Here is a 15,100-nt window from a genome sequence, read left to right as displayed (position 1 = left end):
CTGCACTTCTCACAGAGCTAGCTGTGCCTCCTCACACAGTGCTGACTCACACCAAAAACATGCTGCTCCACTGTGCAGTGTCACAAACATGCACACATATCCTTCAGTCATATCAGTTATATCGCTTTAAAACACGTTCAGCTAACATCTGATCGAGTATTTACTGTCTGATATCTCCGATGCACCTACTCTCTCTTTTCATAGCATTCTGTGAATCGTATACCAGCACACAGGGCAGTGAACAATGGCAGTGTGTCCATAGCCCGTATGACCTTCAGCCCACCCACCATTTGCTCCAAGTACTCGCTGCTGCTTGTGGGTTAGCACTGCCCACTGGGCCTGCTTTGTCCAGTGGCACTGAGCCAGGCAAAGACCAACATAAAGGTTTCATGTTTGTGTCTGGTGAAAATAGTTTCTTCGCCCCAAATGCCAAATCCTTCAGAAACCCAAACCTAGTAGAGTAATAAGCATTTTTCATTCACATACAGCTTTTAAATACACTGTGGCTGTTATTTTTGCAGCACTTGCATGTATCTTGTTGGAAATACTGTATTTCTTAACTTCCACTGACTCCAGCTAAAAATGCTGCGCTGTTCACAATTACGACAACTCGTTAGAGTCCTTTATCTTTTCAGACAGCTTTGCACAGTAAAAACCTTCATAAAAGCATGTTTTTAGAACTGATTCATTGTTTGTCTAAAAATACAGGGTGCGGATATGAAAACACCGAGTGGGAAATGAGTGAGTACCATCCTGCTGTGACTTCTTCTGTGTTTTTTCTAGCCCCACCTCTGTTGATTCATGTTAGGAGGCCTAACATCACAAGCTGACATTTACACAAAATCATTCTTCCAGCTGGTTCTTGCAGAACACTTGCAGAACTGTGAGAGTTTTCTGTTTTTGATACCTCATTTTGGGTTAATGCGTTTACTAGAAGCATGCAGAGTGTGTCTATTCATGTGAATGCCTTTAGCACCCACACACAGCCCTGAGGGCAGCTGAGCATCCAAACAAAACTTTCAGGCTACAAACCACTTCCTGGTTAGAAAAGGAGCACAGACACAGACCACGGTCATAAACAATTTAGATCAAATAAAGCTATATGGAAGCGTATGACTCACTGTAACTCTGACTCTGACTAGACAGAAGGCCAGCATACGTCTTTAAGGATTAAAAAAAAAATCAAGAATTGGTGCACAGGTTTAAATTTGTTTTGAGTTGTTTTTCTTTTAATCCACAAAAAGGTCAAAAGTATACATACAGTCTCAAATTACAAATGAAGAAAAACATGTGATAGAGCAGTTGCTGATGAACAGATTCAACCTTTTAAAATGAGAAGTGAAATCAGAGAATGCCGCTTCATGTTTTTTTTGTAGCTCGTTCCATTTACATGCACCGATGAATTTAAATCGAGATTTTCCAAGTTCAGTGTGAGCATCAATCTTAAAATGTCCTGCGACCATTGTAAGTACAGCACTGTGCTTAAAGTCAGTCAAAGACAGGAGGTATAGAGGTGATATTTGCTGCAGAGCCTCTTAGATAAATACTTTAATTTGCTAGGAGGGCACGATCGCTCTTTTTTTTATATAAGATACAATAATGAGTAAGAAACTACTCAAGTTATTTAACATCTATACGTTTAAAAATATATATAGATGAAACATGTCATGAATCTCAATTCTTTTAATTTTCCTATGTATATATCATGTTCATTTGTATCCTTGTAAATGTGATGTTACTTTCTCACTGTGTCTTTCATTCGTGTCTCACCTTCAGCATGTGTCACCCACACGGAATTTAAAATTTGTATCCGCAGTTGAATTTTGTTCGACTTACCGCTAAATACAACATGAAGAGTTTTTTTAAAAAGTGCTGACAAAAACGAAATAGCTCTATTTTTTAAACAGATTTTTTTTTTTACAAATACACCAAGACAATCCAGAAAATGTGCAATTGTCTTTTAAAAAAGGTGTAAGATTAATAATATAGTGAAAAAAAACTACTAACACATTTGATTTATTAGACAATTACTAGCCTACTCTCAGGCTCGCCTACTCTAATGTTCCTGGACCTTTGAACAATCTTAACACTTTATCATATTTAACGGCAATCTGCACATGTGTGTTTATGTGCATGAGCTGCAGTTTCCACTGGGGGAGGGACTGTGTTTTTACAAGTCTGTTAATGGGACACTATAGCCTGTGGTATTCAAACACCACTTCTCTTTGCCCACGTCTGACCTGATCTTAGCCAAGACGCTGCTTCTAACATTGCCTTGAGTCACTTTCTGTTTGGCTGCATCTCTCACACTGTGGGTTTTTTTTGTCTTGTGTTTTTGTGAACTGATAGCTAGTGTTTTGTTTTGTTGTGCAGCCCCCACAGCTACCCTCTTCATCCTAATGCTGCTCACAGATTAGCACCCTCGTCTTCTTGCTCTGAGCTCCTACACTTTCCCCTCCTCTCTTGTAATCATCCCCAACGGGACAGAAGTAACACTGAAAATACGACAGAGAGCACCGATGCTTAAAGAGCACAAACACACACACACACACACACACACACACACACACACACACACACACACACAAACTGCCTTCTATATATTTTTTGCCAAAAAACAATCCATTGATTTCTACCTGGAGCTTTAGGCACAACAGAACAACCAAACTTCAGCTTTGAACCACAGAAATGGAACGCACACACATGCTCACATGAACACACATTCCTGCAAAATGTTTACATGGAAACAGTGTTTGGGAGGGGAACAGGTCTTTTTCCTGCTGCAGGTGGAAAACTACAATCGTACTGGGAATAACTGGTGCTAGGCTGCCATGGGAACACAGCGGCCTTTCCAAAACAACATCACAGGCAGGGGTATGAGGGTGTCATGTGATATATCTGTTGATGCGATGTGCTGTATAACAGAATACTGTATATCGGAGCTGTTCGCAGCTATTAAGTCGATATAGCTCCTGTGTGGTGTATATGATGGATTCTTTTTTGTTTTGTTTTTGGATCATGCATCCAGCTTTAATTCTGTGAAAATCCTAAATGGCATCAGGAAGCAAAGGTCATTATTATTTGTCACTAATTTTAAAAGATTCAATAATCCTTTGATTAAAAAATGCACCTGCAGTTTAACTTACTCAATACTTATTTAGACTAAAACTAGCTTTTCCTACTGCAGGAAGTAGTAGGTGTTAAGACAAAACCTGCTTTTCGCTGATATTTTTAGGCTGGAAAATGAAAAATACCTCCGAACAGCCTTGAAAAACTCTGGTCACTCATATCAGTTAAATTTGGAAAAACCGCAAAAACCCAAGAGCTACATCTCAGACTGTACAGGCCTTGGTTACCATGTTAAATGTTAAACTTCATGACAGCAACATTAGAAAAAGACTGAACAAGTATGGCTGGTTTGGAAAGGTTGCCGAGGCAAAGGCGTCTTCTCTCTGAAAAAAACAAAAACATGACAGCACTGCTTGGGTTTGCAAACATGCATATGAACAAACCACATGACTTTTGGAACAACTTCCTTTTGACAGACGACACCGAAGTGGAGATGTTTGGTCATAATGCAGCGCCGGACGTATGGTACACCACACACAACATATCAGCACAAACATCTCCCTCTGCCATGCACAGTGCTGGAGGGGTGTTGATTTGGGCTTTCCCTGCAGCCACAGAACCTGGGCACTTGCACTCATTGAGTCAAACTCCTCTGTATACCAAAGTATATTAGAGCCAAATGTGAGCCCATTTTCCAAAAAGCTAAAGCAAGTCCAAAAGGTATTGCTCCTCAAAGTGGTAAATACTAAGCCACTGAAAAATGGGGTGTACTTAGTTACATAGACAGCTAAAACCTTACACTTGACAGAGGGTGTGCTTAGTTTATGCTACACATCTCAGTGTTTCTTCTTTCTGCACTATCATTAACATCATCATTAGTCTCAGCTATATTGTACTGTATACAACATTTAGTCATACTGTCGGAGCATAAACACAAGCTAGCCATTTATTTGCCCCAGTCAGTCTCACACATACAAGGAATTAAAAGGCTTGGCTGAGTAATAAAGAGAGCTGTGGCTGACAGACAAAGGAAACATTTGTTGCCTAAAGCCCTGCAAAGGAGGGGCGAGAGTAAAGAAAACAAAGGGGGAAAAAACAAGACCACAGTTAAGGCAAAAATAGATCTAAAAATTACACAAAAAGAAAGGAGATTTTAAAAAAAGATGAAGACAGGGGGTAGAGACAATACAGCACTCTGAGAGCCATGAAATTAAAGAGAGAAAGGGAGGGACTCTCAAAGGAGGCATAAGATATCCTCGATAGTGAGCTGCCTTTCCATCCCCCATCCCGCTTTTCACTCAGGAAGGCAGTTATAAATCTGCACAGGCTGCTGTCGCCTTTATTGGACCTGGGGACGAGGTCTGTCATCCTATAACTACCATTATACCTCCACTTCTGGTTCAACACACACACACACAGACACCTTTAAGCTCCACCCGGCCCCACAGGATGCTAATGTTACGCTACAACACTCAGAGCCTTTTTTCTTTACCCAGCTATTTGATCAAAGCGGAGAATGCAATCAAAGGTCGAAGGGTGTGTCTCATGCCCCCACCCAAAGCTCCCCAATCCAAATGTGATTCATATACAGAGCGCTATTAGGGCAGGGTGCATTTGGGAGGACTAAGCTTATTGAATAGGCCAAATCTGGATACTGGAGATAAATAAGATGCATCCCAGTCTCTTGGATAATGCTGCAATTCTCATTACAGTCAAATATGTATACAGTGTATATGTAATATTGTAAAGAAGAATATTAAAAGGGAGGAAAAGAAACGTGGAGGGCAACCCTTCCCCTGAGTTCTTCCATCCCCTTAATATCCAATTTAGAGACAATTTAGCACAGAAGTGAGGGGGGGGCTGGTAGACGAGTAAAAGTGGCAAGCTGTGGAAATTAAAGTGAAGCCTCGGTTACAGCAGAGCCGGAGGGGACAGACATGCCGTCAAATGAACTTGAACACAGCGTTTCTACCGTAATCCTCCCACAACTGCACAGCCGCTTGACGGAAGTTAATTTGATAAATGTCAGTATCTCGTCATTAGAGGAGAGACTTTAGTGTCATAAATTGCACACAGCTGGATTCTACTCCTGAATATGTCCAATTCAGACAAATAACCAGGATGTTCGGTTCCTTTTAGCTACTCGGGAGATGCGGGAGAGTGAGCACTTTGCTCACATCTAAAAGAACTGCTGAAAAAAGAGACGACTGTCTCGGCTGCCATGTAAAAACCAAAGTAGACACAATATTTGGCTGCAGAATTCATTCCCGTGGAGACAATGTGTCCCAGGAAACTCTTTTGATGATTCATTTATTTTTGTATTTCAGATTGCCAAGTATAAAGACACGACTTTCCCCTTTTATTCTTTTTTTTTCAATTCCTTATAAAGATGATTTCCCCAAATGAACCAGCAATCACGGCCGTCTGATGCATATCCGCTGGTGAATTTCTTGTTTCCTGCTTCCTGGCAGTATTAACATATTCTAGTCAAGAAATTATAACAAACCAGTTTGCTTGCTGGAGGTAATCTTTTTGACTCACCATTGATAATCTCTGTGGAAACCACCCAGCAGCAGCAGCAGCAGCAGCCGGTTCCAGTTATAAAACTGGTGCTATTGCCAAGCCAGAGACACAGCTCCTTTAAAAAAAACTAACAGCACCGCCTGCAGTGATGTAATCATCCCTTTGTTTCAGAACAGAGGGATAAAAGACAAAATTGTGATGCAAAAAAATGTTTACAGAGGAAAAGTGGGGCCTGACATCACACCAGTGGATGAAGGGATACCAGAAGATGAGTAGAGGAACAAAGATATCTGTATATACAGTATGTCTGCATGAAGTGGGGCCTTGTGTGCTGAGCGGCTTCACAATGCTACAGTTTGTGCTATGTGGTTTGTGTATTTTCCTAAACTACGCATGGAAACAGATGCAAATGTTTTTCCAAATCCCTGCCACAGAGACGAAATGCCAGATTGCTATCATTCACCAGTTAGTCCGCTGCCTCCACGGAGGTACGGTTTCCCTGCTGTTTGCCTGTTTGTTTGTCTGTGGGATTACGCACGGTGAGCAAGCGGAATTTTATGAAACTTGGTCAAGAGACGAATCGTGATTTAGGAAAGAGGCCCCAAAATTTGGGAGTGGATTCTGTCACTTTTTACAAAATTAAAAAATGCAAAAAAACCCTGCAGCAATCCTTCAAGCTGCATCACAGACAGCCTATGCAAAACAGCAACCTGAGGAATAAAACAGAAAGCATGAGGATTTCCCTTTTTTACTGAACGACTGCTGGCAAACTCCATGGAAAACGAGGCTATTTTGAGAAGCACCTTACCTTCCACAATGAAAACTTATTCAGTTACTGTTACGTACTCGTTAGTGTTCCTCAGGGACCACAGTCTGTCTGATACTGTAAAATTTTGATGATTCTTCAATGCAAAAAATATTCAGTTGCAAGATACTGACTTTTTGAAGTCCAAGCTGTTGTCCTTAGTCTCTTACCCAAAGTTTATTTTTTGGCTTTTTATGGTTATAATCTCAGTTGATGTTTTGAGTACTCGGTTTAGAAGCTTCTGGATCTTCTCGTTTCTTAGCCTTCGAGCCCAATTTTAGTTCTTTTGTTTTCCGGGTTTTGAGGCGACTGCTTATTTTGCTTCTTGGAGTTTCAGTTTATTCTCTGTTGGTGTAAAATGCCCCACATTATTTAATTCCTGTTTTATTTTGATAGTGTCTTATCTCATGTGCCTTCTATTGAGTTTAACTTCCCTTGTCTCCTTACCCCTGATTTGTTCCTGCTGTGTTTCCCACCAGTTTTCCTCTAGCTTCATTACTTAGTACATTTGTTATCTGAGCCTCACCTTGTCCTTTGTTATTCTGTCACTTTGCTGTTCTCCCTTGCTGCGTTTATCATAAAACCATATTTCCTAGTATTTTGTTTTCCTGGCCATGTTTTCTTGTGCGTATTTCTGAACGTTGTTTGTTAACACTGTTTTGCCTGCCACACGGTACATCGTGAAACCAACAGGTGGGCCTTTTTTTTTTTTTTACTAACCATTCAAAAAAATTATAAGGCATTTTAAAATCTGTTGCTTTTTTCTTGAATCAATACCTGAAACCTGACCAATCCCTGAGGCAGCAAAGCAGCTCAAAACGTTTTGTGCTTCACAGTCGGTAGTTCCTGCTCCTGAAAAGCTGTCTGCTGTTACTGCAGCAAAGCAGCTCTGTCTCTGTCTCCCCAGAAGACATTACTCCTGAGGTCCACGACTATTTGTTTCTTGGGCAAACTGGGCCCCTGCTGGAGTAGCTAGTTCAGGACTAACCGGGAGTCCTTGAAAGCTACCTCCCTTACAGATAATGATTTATAATTAAAAAAAATATTTTCAAATTCATTCCCAGACTCATGGGCATGCACAATCTTTTTTTCTTGACGGCCTTAGAGAGTTCTTTGGCCCTTGGATTGATAACACCATACACTACAACAAGAATGAGAAAACCAGACCCAAGCAGTAACACAGTAGCACAACACCACAGTTTTAAGGTAGAATAAATGTAAGCCAGCACTTACACTATCTTTGTTACTGACTTGTGTTTACATGTAGATCATTTTGTAACACATGACTTTCCCAGTGCTCACTTTGAGACCGTTTTCTTCTTCTGATATCCTTAAACTGATCATCTCATGCACATAGTTCAGGCTGTGAGCACAGCAGCTCCACCCACCTGCTGTTCAAACCTTCTGTTTGCAGAATCTGACAGCAGTGTGCACATTTATCTGCTGACAGGAGTAAGGTTTGTGATTTTGTGGCATCGCAGATACATTGGTGTTATGGCGCAGCATGAACCAGGCACAGGCGCGATGTAAAAAGTGGAATCTCCAACAAAACAATGTCAGAAAGGTTGTTTTTTTTTACTCTATTATGCCTTAAATTGTGTCTAAAGTGGCTCTAGAAAGTAAAAAAAGAAATATTTTACTGAATATTCTCCAACCATCCATTTTTTGCCACTTAGCCAATTCAGGTTGGCAGGGTGGTTGAGAGCGGTAACTACGGCACCACCACTGAAAGTTTACCATGAACAGAACAGTAACACACACACACCACAACACACAGTATAGTTTTAAAACAGACATCACACTGATGAAAATGTTTTATTATAGCTTTATTAAGCCAGTGTTTTTATTTTCTATGATTAATTTCTTTTAAATTGTATCACATTTGCCACATCCAGCTCATTTTTTCAATTTATTGCCTAAAAAAAAAGAACTGTGTAATTTGTTTATTTGTTTGTTTTTAAAGTACCCATCAGTATATTGACTAACTTCAGGATGCTTTGAATGAATGCTTTGTTTCACAAGCCTCGTGCTTGGATGGATGCTGCATCACTGCCCCAAACAGGGAGACAAGCAATACAATAGAAAATTATGTGATAAGAAGACAGGAAGATGAAAAGAGACAGACAAGTTGACAAGTAGGCGGGTTGAAGATATATAGTGTACGGAAAGAAATGACCTAAACACAAAAATAAACAGAATCACAACAAAAGAGATCACATACACAAATAAAACCGCACCACCAATCATGCAGAGTCAGTCGCAGAGTCTGTCATGTCTCGTTAGTTTTGTCATCTTCCCCTCGGTGCTGTGGGTTTTTACATCTCCTCTGTACCCGCCAGCTTTCTAATTCTCTTTCTCCTTCCTGCCTCCACTTCCTTTCATCACACAGTACTTCAGAGCAGAGCGCGCTCCTGTCTCGGTGGACACGCGCTCAGAACACACCGCTCTTACCCTTAATTCTGCCAGACAAACCTTTGATTCCATAAGCGCCTGTCGCGTCCTTCTCGTCAACCGCTAAAGTCATTAGGAAAGAGACTCATTACTCCGACCCCCGAAGCGTTATGGGGGAAATAAGTGTTCAAATTGCTGCAAAAATCACACAGAGACTCTGATGAATAATACAGCATGTTAAATTACTTTCTCCACTCTGGAATATGGACGGTGCTCATTAGAAAGTGGTTTCTACTGGCAAAGACGGTCTGGCTTTAGGTTGTTAAGGGAAAGGGAACACTAAGGAAATTTTAAGGTAGAGCTAATTTATTTGTATTTCCATGTGTTATTATAACAAGTCCATATTCTTAATCTTTAGTTGAGGCTTTACGCTACATACCATCTTTCCTCACAATCTCTTGATTTGTGCGTTTGTCTGCTTCCTTTCATTTCCTTTCCAAGTTGGCCTTTGCAGGAGCCAGCCTGCGATCTCGCCACAGCGTTAAATCTTGAGGGCAGACCTTAGCTCTCTGACAATCTCTTTAATGCATCATGAGCACCGTGGTGATTGCGTGTGTTTCCATGTGGGCGGAGAGCAGCCTCATTAATTTGTCTACAGCAAAGCTGGCACTCTCCACTGATATCCAAAAATCACTCTGCGGCCCGCCATAAGTAATGTGCGTGTTTAAAATGCTCTAAAGTCTCTTAGGGGTGTTAAGCTTGGGGTGCTTGCATCATTAAACCAAGATGTGAAGATTTCATCAAATAAGTAATAGTTTCACGAAAATATTCAATATAAAATTTCAATAAAAGCTGCTTTCACACACAGCAGCTGCAGAGGAAGCGAAAACGATGCCATACAGAGGTTGAAAATGAACCAGAAAGTGCCTTGCATAAGAAAAACTGATCTCAGCCTGACTGTTACTGAAAGTGCACCAATACTGTTACATCTGAGGTAACTTACAGGTCTGGCGGATGAGCAAATGCAGCCTGTCAGCTGATTTCTTTCACTTTAGCTTGAACTAATAGAACCATGAGTAAACACACTAGCAGCTCACTGAGGGTACACTTATGCACATGCTGCACATGTGTTCAGCTAAATGCTAATTTTAGCGCATTACACACATCCATGTAACATTTCACAAGGATATCAAGCTGTTAGCAGTGTGTTAACATTGTGCTTTTTATGTAAGCCACTGCAGATCAGTGTCAGAGCATGCTGTTTGCTAATTAGCGCTGAGTATAAAGTACTGAGGGTAACAGTGACATCATTAATTTTGTTGATCAACTCATCCAAAGAGCCACGTAACCAGTGTAGCAATTACAAGTACAACATATCTATATGTATACTGGGAACACAGGTGTTTCTGTGTATCTGTTGCTGGAAGCTGAAGGCAAAGGTTAAAGGTTACCGCAGTAGGAGAATGGGGACAAAGGTCGCCTGTTTTTCTTTTCTTTTTCTTTTTTTTTTTTTTACTGCGTGTTTCTGTGCGTATGCCTCGAGGGAAAAAAGCTGAAAACCAATTACCAAAAAATATTACTTTTCCAATCAATAAAACCACCAGCTAGAAAGCTCACAATGGACTTTATCAGCTATTGGACCTCACTCATTTCATGAAATAATGAAAGCACTGAATGTGGTGTTGCAGACAGTCTTTAAAGAGAAATATGCTCCTATAATGCTGAGCAGATCTGTTGTCCAGGTGTGACATTTTTGCAACAGGAGTATATAAAAAAGCTAAAAATAAATAAATAAATAAATAAAGGTCAGCTACTCCTCTGTAATTGACATTTTTTAAGTTGCTGTCCATACACAACATTTTCTAAAGCTCATCACTCTATTGATTTCACCCTGAAGCCTCAAGCTTTATGTCAGTGTAAGAAATCCCCCCCGTTAACGTTGCTTTGTTTAAGCCCAGACTGAAGGGAATCTGAGGAAAGATTTGTTGTACTTCGTCCACTGTAAACAAATTTTAATGCCTAAAATACGTACCACATGATTTCTCCACTCTGACTTTCACTAGATTTTTGAAATAACACACTATGCTGACAGTTAGCAGAAAATGAATGAACAATAATCTATCAACGACAGGGCACAAATGAAGATAGATAACACGTCTGACAAGCAGATGCTTAGCAGACATCTCATTATTTTTCAGAGTAACAGCATAACAGTGCAATGGCTGATCAGACTAACAGATTAATACTATAACACTAAAAATGGTATGTTAGTATCCTACAAGCAGTCTGAATTGATTGTGATTTTTATAATGGGATTATGGTGTGCACTGTTTAATGAGAATCTCAGTGTAGAAGCAGAGCAGATACCACAAAAGCTTCAGCCAGCTGTAGCAGATGACACTTGCTGATTTTCTGCACGTAAAGCGATGTAAACACATAAATTATTTGTTGGTTCAATTATGCAGGGAAAGCTATATATAGGACAGAAAAGCGCCAAAAAACACCACTCAATTGAAGTTGAGTAAGTTTCAGTTTATATTAACAGCATCCAAGCTGTTATCCTCTTATGTGATCCTGAAATCCATGTACCTGTTTTGGTGGTGCCGTTGAGAAATCAGCTTTGTCCCATAGCCTAAATGTTTCCAATAGCTAACATTAAATTCTTATATTAACATAATGTAACAGCAGTCTACTCAGCAACCATCCTAACACTTCATTCTGTGTCTTAACATTTTAAATAAATGACCTGCAGTCATGTCGGCGTTTTAAAATGTCTTTTCAATAAAGAAGTTTATGTTTAAGTACATGGGATGATTATTTTGTTTTGGTGTTGAAGTGGATATTGAGAATAGTGTAATTCCACCAGTATTGTGACATCCCAACCTCAGAGATATTCCATGATCAGGGTAAGTGTTATTATTGCAAAGGGAAAGTGTTTAGGAACCAAAGCAACTCAACCATGAGTGCTCTAACCAAATGCTGAGGCACATACTGTAAAAAGGTCACCAGTGCTCTGGACTGAGCTCCACACCTCCTTGCCATTAACATCAGCACCAAAAACCTGTGCCAGGAGCTTCATGGCATGGGTTTCCATGGCTGAGCAGCTTCTATAGGTGTAATGTATAGGTTCATCAGTACTTTTTTCCATGTGAAATATCTGGGAATGCCACTTTTACAAATTAGGAGTGTGGCTAAAATGTTTGTCCAGCCATTCTACTTCACTTTGCACACATTTCACAGAGCAAGTCCACATTCAGTGAATGCTGTATGTTTACATCTCTTTGTCATGTCATTCACATCATTACAATTCCCAGAGTCCTGTAACAGAGGTGGTGTTATCCTCCTGCTGCTGCTGTGATTGTCTCTAAGAAACCAAATCAGCTCCTCACATCAGGCGTGCGTGCCAGACAACTGCACTTCTGCAACTCAGCAGTTAGCGCCATATAGCCAATGCAACGCCCTTAGAGCCAGTCATTTTAATAATTAAACATGACATCTGACCATTATACATATTGTGAACAACAAAATCTCTAGCCCAATATATTTCCTGTCTAATCACACAGTTTGATGGGTTGGTGATTACCCCCCCATCACACTGTAGTAAGGGGAAAATCATTAATTAATAATATATGTTTATTATCTCCAACCTAAGACCAACCCACAAGGGCTAACACTCAGTTTACTTCAACCCTGGTCCCTGTCCCTCAGCTTCTGACTCAAACAATAGGGCCTGCAGCGGAGCTTATCATCGGCAAACAGCAGAACGAACACAAAAGGCTCCAGTCTTCCTAATCTCTGGTCAAACACAAGCCGCAGCAACATCACCGCTTGGGGCAATAAATGCTGCTTTATGCCAGAGCTGTTCTGGGGGACATGCGTTAGAACTTTCTAAACAGACCACAGAGATTTGCCAAAGCCTGTCTCCAGGGGAACTGTTGCCTGGGTTACCACAGCTAACAGGAAGGGAATTTCATTTGTGATTATGTAATCTGTCAGGATGCACAAGAGGCTTTTATTCATACTACTTACAAAATATTATAGCTAAATATTTTTTTTCTAATCCTATTATAACAGACAGTGGCTCAGGGACATTTTTTTTCTTACTCACACATGGATCTAACACACCCCAATCTATCAAATAAGTCTTATTTCCACAAAGAGGAGGAAAAAGACGGCAACGCGCCACATGGTTAGCTGTCATTTTACATCCATTAACAGTGTTTCTCACCTAACCTAGTTGCAACTAAATTTCCGTGGCCTGTATCAGTTCTGCTCTAATCTTCTCCTCCACCCCCTTTACTATCCTTCCCCCCTCTTTACATTGGCACTGCGCCCGTCTGACTGTCTGCCAGATTCAAGCGTCCCAGCATTAATTACCTGAATCCAGCACTCACACATTCCCATGATCACTCTAAAACACACACACACACACACACACACACACACACACACACACACACACACACACACACACACACACACACACACACAATGCCCTTTCAAACACACACCCATTTGATAGTGGAGCATAAACACACTTTCTAAAACCCACAGTAGACTCAGTCTAAGACTTTTTTTTTTCGTGTGAACATACGAGTGCTCATTTTCACAAAATGAGGACAGTGAATAATAAGGGAGATAAAAGAAAGTCTATACAGAAAGTCATTTCAATTATCTGTGTTGCTCCGGCTGTCTGGCGGCTGCTATCTCTTGAAAGTTAGGGGCTTAGCTCACCACTGTGTCCTAAGGGACTCAGTGATGAGTAACCAGTTTGCTATTTGATTCCCCTCCATACATCTCGGGGCTAGAGCTCATCAATAACCTAAAGGACTACAGAATCGTCCCTATCAGGACAAAGCGATGATTGTCTTCTAAAGCTTAAAAACACTTCAATGATAGCTAACAGCATTAAACATGTCTCTTCAGATCTAATAAAGGATGTTTTGTTAAATTTCCCCAGATACATTTGATGCTAACACCAACAACAGCAAGCCTGCCCTGCCAACTGTATTGCATTTTATTGTATATTCATGGCTGCACTGTGATATGATGAACAGGCAGGCTGAACCAAAGCAAACCTCCTGACTTTAACGCATAAATTCTACCATACATTTACCCCAAATGCTCAGCCTTGACCCTTTACTGCTGACAACAAGACGAAGAGTAGCACAGGAAAATCTGGACAGGCCTGTGTAAGTCTTCGTGTGCTTCTATTCCTGCTTTCCAGAGGTGAAATTAACCCCTGTGTGGCCCTGGGACCATTTATGGTCCCAGGGCCACACAGGGGTTAAGGACAGTGCCTTCCACTATTCTCCCACAGGAACATAACTTTAATATACTGACAGTATTCATAAACTCATCCATAAGCATGAGCAAATATAGGAAATATCCTCAAAATAGGGAAGCCAGGACACATGTATGCATTAAATATTGCTTTGTGCAATATTTAATATTTTAAAACATAAAGGCCAAGCACGTGCATTCAGCATGAATGTCTTGATGCTCAATCATCCAGGTAAGTAAATCCCAAAGGGTTGATTCTGTTCATCTGGATGTACCGAGTGGGAGAAACGTTTCGTCACTCATCCAAGTGACTTCTTCAGTCCTGAAGACCAATCAATTATTTTGCTGTTAGTATGTTCTGCTTACTAAAAGTGGTTAGCGTTACATAGCGAACAAGTCCAACACAAACTGTCTCCACAGAAATGATCACAAGCATTAGGCTTGTCACAAACTGGGAACACAACTCCACCGAAAAATTCAAAGGAGGAAAAAACAGCGAGAAGAGATGAGAAGAGCCTCTGAAAAGCATCATCTACTTTGTGAGACAGCGAGCGAGGCAGTAAGAATTAGAGTCTTTATTCTCTGGCGCCTCGAGGGAGGAATGATATATTAAATTTGGGTTAAAAGAATGCGATAGGAAAGGAAAAACTCAGATGGGCATGGAGTGCATGCAAGACACGGATCTGAGGCGTTGAAGGCTTTTCTGTGTTTCAATGCTAGATGGAAATTAGAAGCTTTTACAAAGCCAGATCAAGGCTACAAGCCGTCAGTGAAACATGACTACAAGAGCAGCTGAGTGTCACTCAAAACTGTATAAGTCTGTATCTTCACCTGACCTACTGATTCTTCACCAGCTTCACTCTCTTCGCTCACTCATCTACCTTTTCAGCCACATCCCTTTATTTCTCAGCCCTCTTCCCCTCATGTCTAAAACTTTCTACTAATCTTTTCATTGCTCTCCTCCCCTTTCATCTCGCCCTTCTCTCTCTGGGGTAATGACTGATATTGAGGTGCCAGTTACACGGCCTG

General features: G+C 40.7%; 1 protein-coding gene across 1 annotated transcript in view; it reads right to left on the bottom strand.

The window, feature by feature from the left end:
• bcr (BCR activator of RhoGEF and GTPase) overlaps nt 1–15,100 on the bottom strand; it is an 86,198-nt gene that overhangs the window by 34,904 nt on the left and 36,194 nt on the right. The window lies entirely within an intron of this gene.

This window comes from Astatotilapia calliptera, chromosome 7, assembly GCF_964374335.1.
Source record: "Astatotilapia calliptera chromosome 7, fAstCal68.1, whole genome shotgun sequence".
NCBI lineage: Eukaryota > Metazoa > Chordata > Actinopteri > Cichliformes > Cichlidae > Astatotilapia > Astatotilapia calliptera.
Note: the sequence above shows the minus strand (reverse complement) of the source record. Positions and strands in the feature narration are given on the sequence as shown.